Genomic DNA, 9,960 nt, shown 5'->3' on the forward strand with positions numbered 1-9,960 from the left:
GATTAACTGATGGTGGGGAGAGAGTCTGCAGGTTAACTGATGGTGGGGAGAGAGTCTGCAGGTTAACTGATGGTGGGGAGAGAGTCTGTAGATTAACTGATGGTGGGGAGAGAGTCTGCAGGTTAACTGATGGTGGGGAGAGAGTCTGCAGGTCTGCAGGTTAACTGATGGTGGGGAGAGAGTCTGCAGCTCTTCAGGTTAACTGATGGTGGGGAGAGAGTCTGCAGGTTAACTGATGGTGGGGAGAGAGTCTGTAGATTAACTGATGGTGGGGAGAGAGTCTGCAGGTTAACTGATGGTGGGGAGAGAGTCTGCAGGTTAACTGATGGTGGGGAGAGAGTCTGTAGATTAACTGATGGTGGGGAGAGAGTCTGCAGGTTAACTGATGGTGGGGAGAGAGCCTGCAGATTAACGGATGGTGAGGAGAGAGTCTGCAGGTTAACTGATGGTGGGGAGAGAGTCTGTAGATTAACTGATGGTGGGGAGAGAGTTTGCAGGTTAGTTGATGGTGGGGAGAGAGTCTGCAGGTTAACTGATGGTGGGGAGAGAGTCTGCAGGTTAGCTGATGGTGGGGAGAGAGTCTGCAGATCTGCAGATTAACGGATGGTGGGGAGAGAGTCTGCAGGTTAACTGATGGTGGGGAGAGAGTCTGCAGGTTAACTGATGGTGGGGAGAGAGTCTGCAGGTTAACTGATGGTGGGGAGAGAGTCTGTAGATTAACTGATGGTGGGGAGAGAGTCTGCAGGTTAACTGATGGTGGGGAGAGAGTCTGCAGATTAACTGATAGTGGGGAGAGAGTCTGCAGGTTAACTGATGGTGGGGAGAGAGTCTGCAGGTCTGCAGGTTAACTGATGGTGGGGAGAGAGTCTGCAGGTTAACTGATGTTGGGGAGAGAGTCTGCAGGTTAACTGATGGTGGGGAGAGAGTCTGCAGGTTAACTGATGGTGGGGAGAGAGTCTGCAGGTTAACTGATGGTGGGGAGAGAGTCTGCAGGTTAACTGATGCTGGGGAGAGAGTCTGCAGGTTAACTGATGCTGGGGAGAGAGTCTGCAGGTTAACTGATGGTGGGGAGAGAGTCTGCAGGTTAACTGATGGTGGGGAGAGAGTCTGCAGGTTAACTGATGCTGGGGAGAGAGTCTGCAGGTTAACTGATGGTGGGGAGAGAGTCTGCAGGTTAACTGATGGTGGGGAGAGAGTCTGCAGGTCTGCAGGTTAACTGATGGTGGGGAGAGAGTCTGCAGGTTAACTGATGCTGGGGAGAGAGTCTGTAGATTAACTGATGGTGGGGAGAGAGTCTGTAGATTAACTGATGGTGGGGAGAGAGTCTGTAGATTAACTGATGGTGGGGAGAGAGTCTGCAGGTTAACTGATGGTGGGGAGAGAGTCTGTAGATTAACTGATGGTGGGGAGAGAGTCTGCAGATTAACTGATGGTGGGGAGAGAGTCTGCAGGTCTGCAGGTTAACTGATGGTGGGGAGAGAGTCTGCAGGTCTGCAGGTTAACTGATGGTGGGGAGAGAGTCTGCAGGTCTGCAGGTTAACTGATGGTGGGGAGAGAGTCTGCAGCTCTTCAGGTTAACTGATGGTGGGGAGAGAGTCTGCAGGTTAACTGATGGTGGGGAGAGAGTCTGCAGATTAACTGATGGTGGGGAGAGAGTCTGCAGGTTAGTTGATGGTGGGGAGAGAGTCTGCAGATTAATTGATGGTGGGGAGAGAGTCTGCAGGTTAACTGATGGTGGGGAGAGAGTCTGTAGATTAACTGATGGTGGGGAGAGAGTCTGTAGATTAACTGATGGTGGGGAGAGAGTCTGTAGATTAACTGATGGTGGGGAGAGAGTCTGCAGGTTAACTGATGGTGGGGAGAGAGTCTGCAGGTTAACTGATGGTGGGGAGAGAGTCTGTAGATTAACTGATGGTGGGGAGAGAGTCTGCAGGTTAACTGATGGTGGGGAGAGAGTCTGTAGATTAACTGATGGTGGGGAGAGAGTCTGCAGGTTAGTTGATGGTGGGGAGAGAGTCTGCAGATCTGCAGATTAACGGATGGTGGGGAGAGAGTCTGCAGATTAACTGATGGTGGGGAGAGAGTCTGCAGATTAACTGATGGTGGGGAGAGAGTCTGCAGATTAACTGATAGTGGGGAGAGAGTCTGCAGGTTAACTGATGGTGGGGAGAGAGTCTGCAGGTCTGCAGGTTAACTGATGGTGGGGAGAGAGTCTGCAGGTTAACTGATGTTGGGGAGAGAGTCTGCAGGTTAACTGATGGTGGGGAGAGAGTCTGCAGGTTAACTGATGGTGGGGAGAGAGTCTGCAGGTTAACTGATGGTGGGGAGAGAGTCTGCAGGTTAACTGATGCTGGGGAGAGAGTCTGCAGGTTAACTGATGCTGGGGAGAGAGTCTGCAGGTTAACTGATGGTGGGGAGAGAGTCTGCAGGTTAACTGATGGTGGGGAGAGAGTCTGCAGGTTAACTGATGCTGGGGAGAGAGTCTGCAGGTTAACTGATGGTGGGGAGAGAGTCTGCAGGTTAACTGATGGTGGGGAGAGAGTCTGCAGGTCTGCAGGTTAACTGATGGTGGGGAGAGAGTCTGCAGGTTAACTGATGCTGGGGAGAGAGTCTGTAGATTAACTGATGGTGGGGAGAGAGTCTGTAGATTAACTGATGGTGGGGAGAGAGTCTGTAGATTAACTGATGGTGGGGAGAGAGTCTGCAGGTTAACTGATGGTGGGGAGAGAGTCTGTAGATTAACTGATGGTGGGGAGAGAGTCTGCAGATTAACTGATGGTGGGGAGAGAGTCTGCAGGTCTGCAGGTTAACTGATGGTGGGGAGAGAGTCTGCAGGTCTGCAGGTTAACTGATGGTGGGGAGAGAGTCTGCAGGTCTGCAGGTTAACTGATGGTGGGGAGAGAGTCTGCAGCTCTTCAGGTTAACTGATGGTGGGGAGAGAGTCTGCAGGTTAACTGATGGTGGGGAGAGAGTCTGCAGATTAACTGATGGTGGGGAGAGAGTCTGTAGATTAACTGATGGTGGGGAGAGAGTCTGCAGGTTAACTGATGGTGGGGAGAGAGTCTGCAGGTTAACTGATGGTGGGGAGAGAGTCTGCAGGTTAACTGATGGTGGGGAGAGAGTCTGCAGGTTAACTGATGCTGGGGAGAGAGTCTGCAGGTTAACTGATGCTGGGGAGAGAGTCTGCAGGTTAACTGATGGTGGGGAGAGAGTCTGCAGGTTAACTGATGGTGGGGAGAGAGTCTGCAGGTTAACTGATGCTGGGGAGAGAGTCTGCAGGTTAACTGATGGTGGGGAGAGAGTCTGCAGGTTAACTGATGGTGGGGAGAGAGTCTGCAGGTCTGCAGGTTAACTGATGGTGGGGAGAGAGTCTGCAGGTTAACTGATGCTGGGGAGAGAGTCTGTAGATTAACTGATGGTGGGGAGAGAGTCTGTAGATTAACTGATGGTGGGGAGAGAGTCTGTAGATTAACTGATGGTGGGGAGAGAGTCTGCAGGTTAACTGATGGTGGGGAGAGAGTCTGTAGATTAACTGATGGTGGGGAGAGAGTCTGCAGATTAACTGATGGTGGGGAGAGAGTCTGCAGGTCTGCAGGTTAACTGATGGTGGGGAGAGAGTCTGCAGGTCTGCAGGTTAACTGATGGTGGGGAGAGAGTCTGCAGGTCTGCAGGTTAACTGATGGTGGGGAGAGAGTCTGCAGCTCTTCAGGTTAACTGATGGTGGGGAGAGAGTCTGCAGGTTAACTGATGGTGGGGAGAGAGTCTGCAGATTAACTGATGGTGGGGAGAGAGTCTGTAGATTAACTGATGGTGGGGAGAGAGTCTGTAGATTAACTGATGGTGGGGAGAGAGTCTGCAGGTTAACTGATGGTGGGGAGAGAGTCTGCAGGTCTGCAGGTTAACTGATGGTGGGGAGAGAGTCTTCAGGTTAACTGATGGTGGGGAGAGATTCTGCAGATTAACTGATGGTGGGGAGAGAGTCTGCAGATTAACTGATAGTGGGGAGAGAGTCTGTAGATTAACTGATAGTGGGGAGAGAGTCTGCAGGTTAACTGATGGTGGGGAGAGAGTCTGCAGGTTAACTGATGGTGGGGAGAGAGTCTGCAGATTAACTGATGGTGGGGAGAGAGCCTGCAGGTTAGTTGATGGTTGGGGAGAGAGTCTGCAGATTAACTGATGGTGGGGAGAGAGTCTGCAGATTAATTGATGGTGGAGATTTCAGCATTAGATCTTGGTGTATTGCTGTGTTTTGTGTTTGTACTGTAAAGTGTGTGGGGGGGAACTGTAAACTGTGTGGGTGTGCGGGGGGGTGACAGTAAACTGTGTGAGTGTGTGGGGGGAAACCGTAAACTGTGTATAGGGGTGAACTGTAAACTGTGTATGGGGGGAAACTGTAAACTGTATGAGTGTGTGGGGCGGAACTGTAAACTGTGTTTGGGGGACTGTAAACTGTGGGTGTGTGGGCGGGACTGCAAACTGTATGGGTGTGTGGGGGTGAACTGTAAACTGTGTGGGTGTGTGGGGGGAACTGTAAACTGTGTGGGTGTGTGGGGGGTCTGTAAACTGTGTGGGTTTGTAGGGTGGACTTTAAACTGTGCCGGTGTGTGTGGGGGGAACTGTAAACTGTGAGGGTGTGTGGGGGGAACTGTACACTTTGTGGGTGTGTGGGGGAAAACTGTAAACTGTGTGGGTGTGTGGGGGGAACTGTAAACTGTGTGGAGCGGACTGAAAACTGTGTAGGTGTGTAGGGGGAACTGTAAACTGTGCGGGTGTGTGGGAGGGAACTGTAAACTTTGTGGGATTGTGGGTGGGATCTGTAAACTGTGTAGGTGTGTAGGGGGAACTGTAAACTGTGCGGGTGTGTGGGAGGGAACTGTAAACTTTGTGGGATTGTGGGGGGGATCTGTAAACTGTGTGGGTTTGTGGGGGGAACTGTAAACTGTGTGGGTGTGTGGGGGGAACTATAAACTATAGTTTAGACTACAGACTACACACACACACACACACACACACACACACACACACACACACACACACACACACAGTGGAGATGCTGAAGTTGAGTTATTACCAGGCACCCAGCAGTGTCTGGTTTGCAGGATAAGGACTTCTGCACAGCACAGATCTCAATGTGAATTATGAGAAAACACATCTCCAGTGTGTGTGTGTGTGTGTGTGTGTCTGCCCCGGCATGCGCGTCTTTGTGTTTCTCTGTATTTGTCTGTGTGTGTGTGTGTGTGTGTGTGTGTGTGTGTGTGTGTGTGTAGTCTGGAGCAGAAAAAATGCCAATGCCTGCAGAGAAAAAGCAACTCAGTTACTTTGGCCAAGTAGACTGCCTGCATTGGATGTCTGTTTAATGGTCTATTGTCCTTTTCATTACACACCAGTCTATTGTCCTATTCGCTACAGACCAGTCTATTGTCCTCTTTAATACAGACCAGTCTATTGTCCTCTTCAATACAGACCAGTCTATTGTCCTCTTCAATACAGACCAGTCTATTGTCCTCTTCAATACAGACCAGTCTATTGTCCTCTTCAATACAGACCAGTCTATTGTCCTCTTTAATACAGACCAGTCTATTGTCCTCTTCACTACAGACCGGTCTATGGTCCTCTTCACTACAGACTAGTCTATTGTCCTCTTCACTACAGACCAGTCTATTGTCCTATTCGCTACAGACCAGTCTATTGTCCTATTCGCTACAGACCAGTCTATTGTCCTCTTTAATACAGCCCAGTCTATTGTCCTCTTCACTACAGACCAGTCTATTTTCTTCTTCACTACAGGCCAGTTTATTGTGCTATTCGCTACAGAGCAGTCTGTGGTCCCTTCACTATAGAGCAGTCTATTTTCTTCTTCACTACAGGCCAGTCTATTGTCCTATTCAGTACAGACCAGTCTATTGTCCTCTTCAGTACAGACCATTCTATTGTCCTCTTCACTACAGGCCAGTCTATTTTCCATCCATGAACACTGCTCTCTAAGCCTGGTCCCTGATCAGTTTGTGCTGTCTGACAATGACCATAGGAATTGGCCATAAAAGACAAACAGATCTGGGACCAGCCAACCTCTCTGACATGGATTAGGAGCATAGGGCCTGCCGGAGCTATATTGTAGGCTGCATCCCAAAAAGCACCATATTGCCTAGTGCACTACTTTTGACCAGAGCTCTATAGGCAGGGACCTATTCCCTACAGCCCCATAGGCCCTGGTCTAAAGTAGTGTACTATATAGAGAATAGGGAGCTCCATAGGCCCTCGTCTAAAGTAGTGTACTATATAGAGAATAGGGAGCCCCATAGGCCCTGGTCTAAAGTAGTGTACTATATAGAGAATAGGGAGCCCTATAGGACCTGGTCTAAAGTAATGTACTATATAGAGAATAGAGAGCCCCATAGGCCCTGGTCTAAAGTAGTGTACTATATAGAGAATAGGGAGCTCCATAGGCCCTCGTCTAAAGTAGTGTACTATATAGAGAATAGGGAGCCCCATAGGCCCTGGTCTAAAGTAGTGTACTATATAGAGAATAGGGAGCAATTTGGGACATACTCCTCATAGTACTGAGGGACTTTAGTAGTTTTGTGATCCACAGAGGGACTTTTAGTTCGGACCTGATATGTGTGTAGAAGATATTCGCTCTGTCTCCAGGGAGAGGTCAGAGAGGTCAGAGAGAGAGAGAGAGAGAGAGAGAGAGAGAGAGATTTACACATGTTATAATTTATATTGTATTTTTTGTTTTGTTCGCCCGGTATGAAAATGTGATGCAATCGTTAAGCCCTGCAAAACTGACGTGCTGTTTCCTATTTAACAACAGCAACAGAAATAAATGATGCTCAACTGGGACCACTGGCTGATGTGATTTATTTAGACAAAACACAACGCAAGGAGAGTACGATATACATCTGTTACACTGGTTGTTAGAATTTGGACCAAATTATTTTACAGTGTAATCCTACCAATAGCTCTTTATGGAAGTGAGGTTTGGGGGCCACTCAATGAACTGGACTTTAAAATGTGGGACAAACATCGAATTGAAGCCCAACATGCAGAATTCTGTCGGAAAATTCTACAAGTCCAGAGAAACACACCGACTAATGCATGTAGGGCAGAATGGGGCCGCTTTCCAGTAGTAATGAAAATACAGAAAATATCATTAAAATGTTGGTCCAAATTCAAGTCTGCAATTTAAAGCACTTCAAACCCAAGAGCTGAGCCCAGAAACGAGCCCTCTCAGTCAGCTGGTTTTGGACCTAACCAACCAAGCTGACATCAGCACTGCTTCAAAAGAAAGAATTACAATAAACAAAATCATGAAGCACTCAAAGGACTCACATTTATAACATTGGAAAAATGAAACAAAATTCAGAAGCCGACTAAATTGCTATCTTACCCTAAACTGAGAATATGAATTGGCTGATTATCTCTACTCTGTCAGAGATACGAAGCAGAGACAGATCCTTACCAAGTACAGGCTGAGTGTCCACCGATTGGCAATAGAAACCGGCAGACATAAAAAGACATGGCTACCCAAAGAGGAGCGTGTACGTGGTCACTGCACCACAAGGGAGGTAGAAACAGAGATGCACTTTCTCCTTTACTGTGTGAGAAATATTCCTCACCAAGAGATACATTAGTCACAGAAATGACTACATTTATTCCAAATTTCAACTTAATAAACCCAGAGGAAAAACTAAAAATACTAATGGGAGAAGGAGCAATGGCTCCTCTTGCAGTCAAATATGTATTTTCCTGCCATAGCCTGAGGGACACTGAATAATAACATCTGCATAGTAAACAGTAACTTACTTATTATTACTATTATTGTTATTACTATTATTATTGCTGTTTATCATTCCAAATAGTAGTGGTATGGGTGGTAATGGTAATGATAGCAGTTTAGTGTAGTGGTGGTGGTAGTAGTAGTGGTAATGATGATAGTAGTTGTAGTACTGATGTAATGATGGTAGTAGTAGTAGTAGTGGTAATGATGATGGTAGTTGTAGTACTGATGTAATGATGGTAGTAGTAGTAGTAGTGGTAATGATGATGGTAGTTGCAGTAATGATGTAATGATGGTAGTAGTAGTGCTAATGATGATGGTAGTTGCAGTAATGATGTAACGATGGTAGTAGTAGTGGTAATGATGATGGTAGTTGCAGTAATGATGGTAGTAGTAGTAGTAGTGGTAATGATGATGGTAGTTGCAGTAATGATGGTAGTAGTAGTAGTAGTGGTAATGATGATGGTAGTTGTAGTACTGATGTAATGATGGTAGTAGTAGTGGTAATGATGATAGTAGTTGTAGTACTGATGTAATGATGGTAGTAGTAGTAGTAGTGGTAATGATGATAGTAGTTGCAGTAATGATGTAATGATGGTAGTAGTAGTGGTAATGATGATGGTAGTTGTAGTACTGATGTAATGATGGTAGTAGTAGTAGTAATGATGGTAGTATTAGTGGTAATGATGATGGTAGTTGTAGTACTGATGTAATGATGGTAGTAGTAGTGGTAATGATGGTAGTAGTAGTAGTAGTGGTAATGAAGGTAGTTTCAGTAATGATGTAATGATGGTAGTAGTAGTGGTAATGATGGTAGTTGCAGTAATGATGTGATGATGGTAGTAGTAGTGGTAATGATGATAGTAGTAGTGGTAATAATGATAGTAGTTGTAGTAATGATGTAATGATGGTAGTAGTAGTAGTAGTAGTGGTAATGATGGTAGTTTCAATAATGATGTAATGATGGTAGTAGTAGTAGTAGTGGTAATGATGATGGTAGTTGGAGTAATGATGTAATGATGGTAGTAGTAGTAGTAGTGGTAATGATGATAGTAGTTGTAGTAACGATGTAATGATGGTAGTAGTAGTGGTAATGATGATGGTAGTTGTAGTACTGATGTAATGATGGTAGTAGTAGTAGTAGTGGTAATGATGATGGTAGTTGCAGTAATGATGTAATGATGGTAGTAGTAGTGGTAATGATGATAGTAGTAGTGGTAATAATGATAGTAGTTGTAGTAATGATGTAATGATGGTAGTAGTAGTAGTAGTAGTGGTAATGATGATGGTAGTTGCAGTAATGATGTAATGATGGTAGTAGTAGTGGTAATGATGGTAGTTTCAATAATGATGTAATGATGGTAGTAGTAGTAGTAGTGGTAATGATGATGGTAGTTGCAGTAATGATGGTAGTAGTAGTAGTAGTGGCAATGATGATGGTAGTTGTAGTACTGATGTAATGATGGTAGTAGTAGTGGTAATGATGATAGTAGTTGTAGTACTGATGTAATGATGGTAGTAGTAGCAGTAGTGGTAATGATGATAGTAGTTGCAGTAATGATGTAATGATGGTAGTAGTAGTAGTAGTGGTAATGATGATGGTAGTTGCAGTAATGATGTAATGATGGTAGTAGTAGTAGTAGTGGTAATGATGATAGTAGTTGTAGTACTGATGTAATGATGGTAGTAGTAGTAGTAGTGGTAATGATGATAGTAGTTGCAGTAATGATGTAATGATGGTAGTAGTAGTAGTAGTGGTAATGATGATAGTAGTTGTAGTACTGATGTAATGATGGTAGTAGTAGTAGTAGTGGTAATGATGATGGTAGTTGTAGTACTGATGTAATGATGGTAGTAGTAGTAGTAGTAGTGGTAATGATGATAGTAGTTGTAGTAATGATGTAATGATGGTAGTAGTAGTAGTAGTGGTAATGATGATAGTAGTAGTGTTAATGATGATAGTATTTGTAGTACTGATGTAATGATGGTACTAGTAGTGGTAATGATGATAGTAGTTGTAGTAATGATGTAATGATGGTAGTAGTAGTGGTAATGATGATTGTAGTTGCAGTAATGATGTAATTATGGTAGTAGTAGTAGTGGTAATGATGATTGTAGTTGCAGTAATGATGTAATGATGGTAGTAGTAGCAGTAGTGGTAATGATGATGGTAGTTGCAG

Source organism: Oncorhynchus mykiss, chromosome 8 (genome assembly GCF_057628025.1).
Source record: "Oncorhynchus mykiss isolate SJ-2025 chromosome 8, ASM5762802v1, whole genome shotgun sequence".
Classification (NCBI taxonomy): Eukaryota; Metazoa; Chordata; class Actinopteri; order Salmoniformes; family Salmonidae; genus Oncorhynchus; species Oncorhynchus mykiss.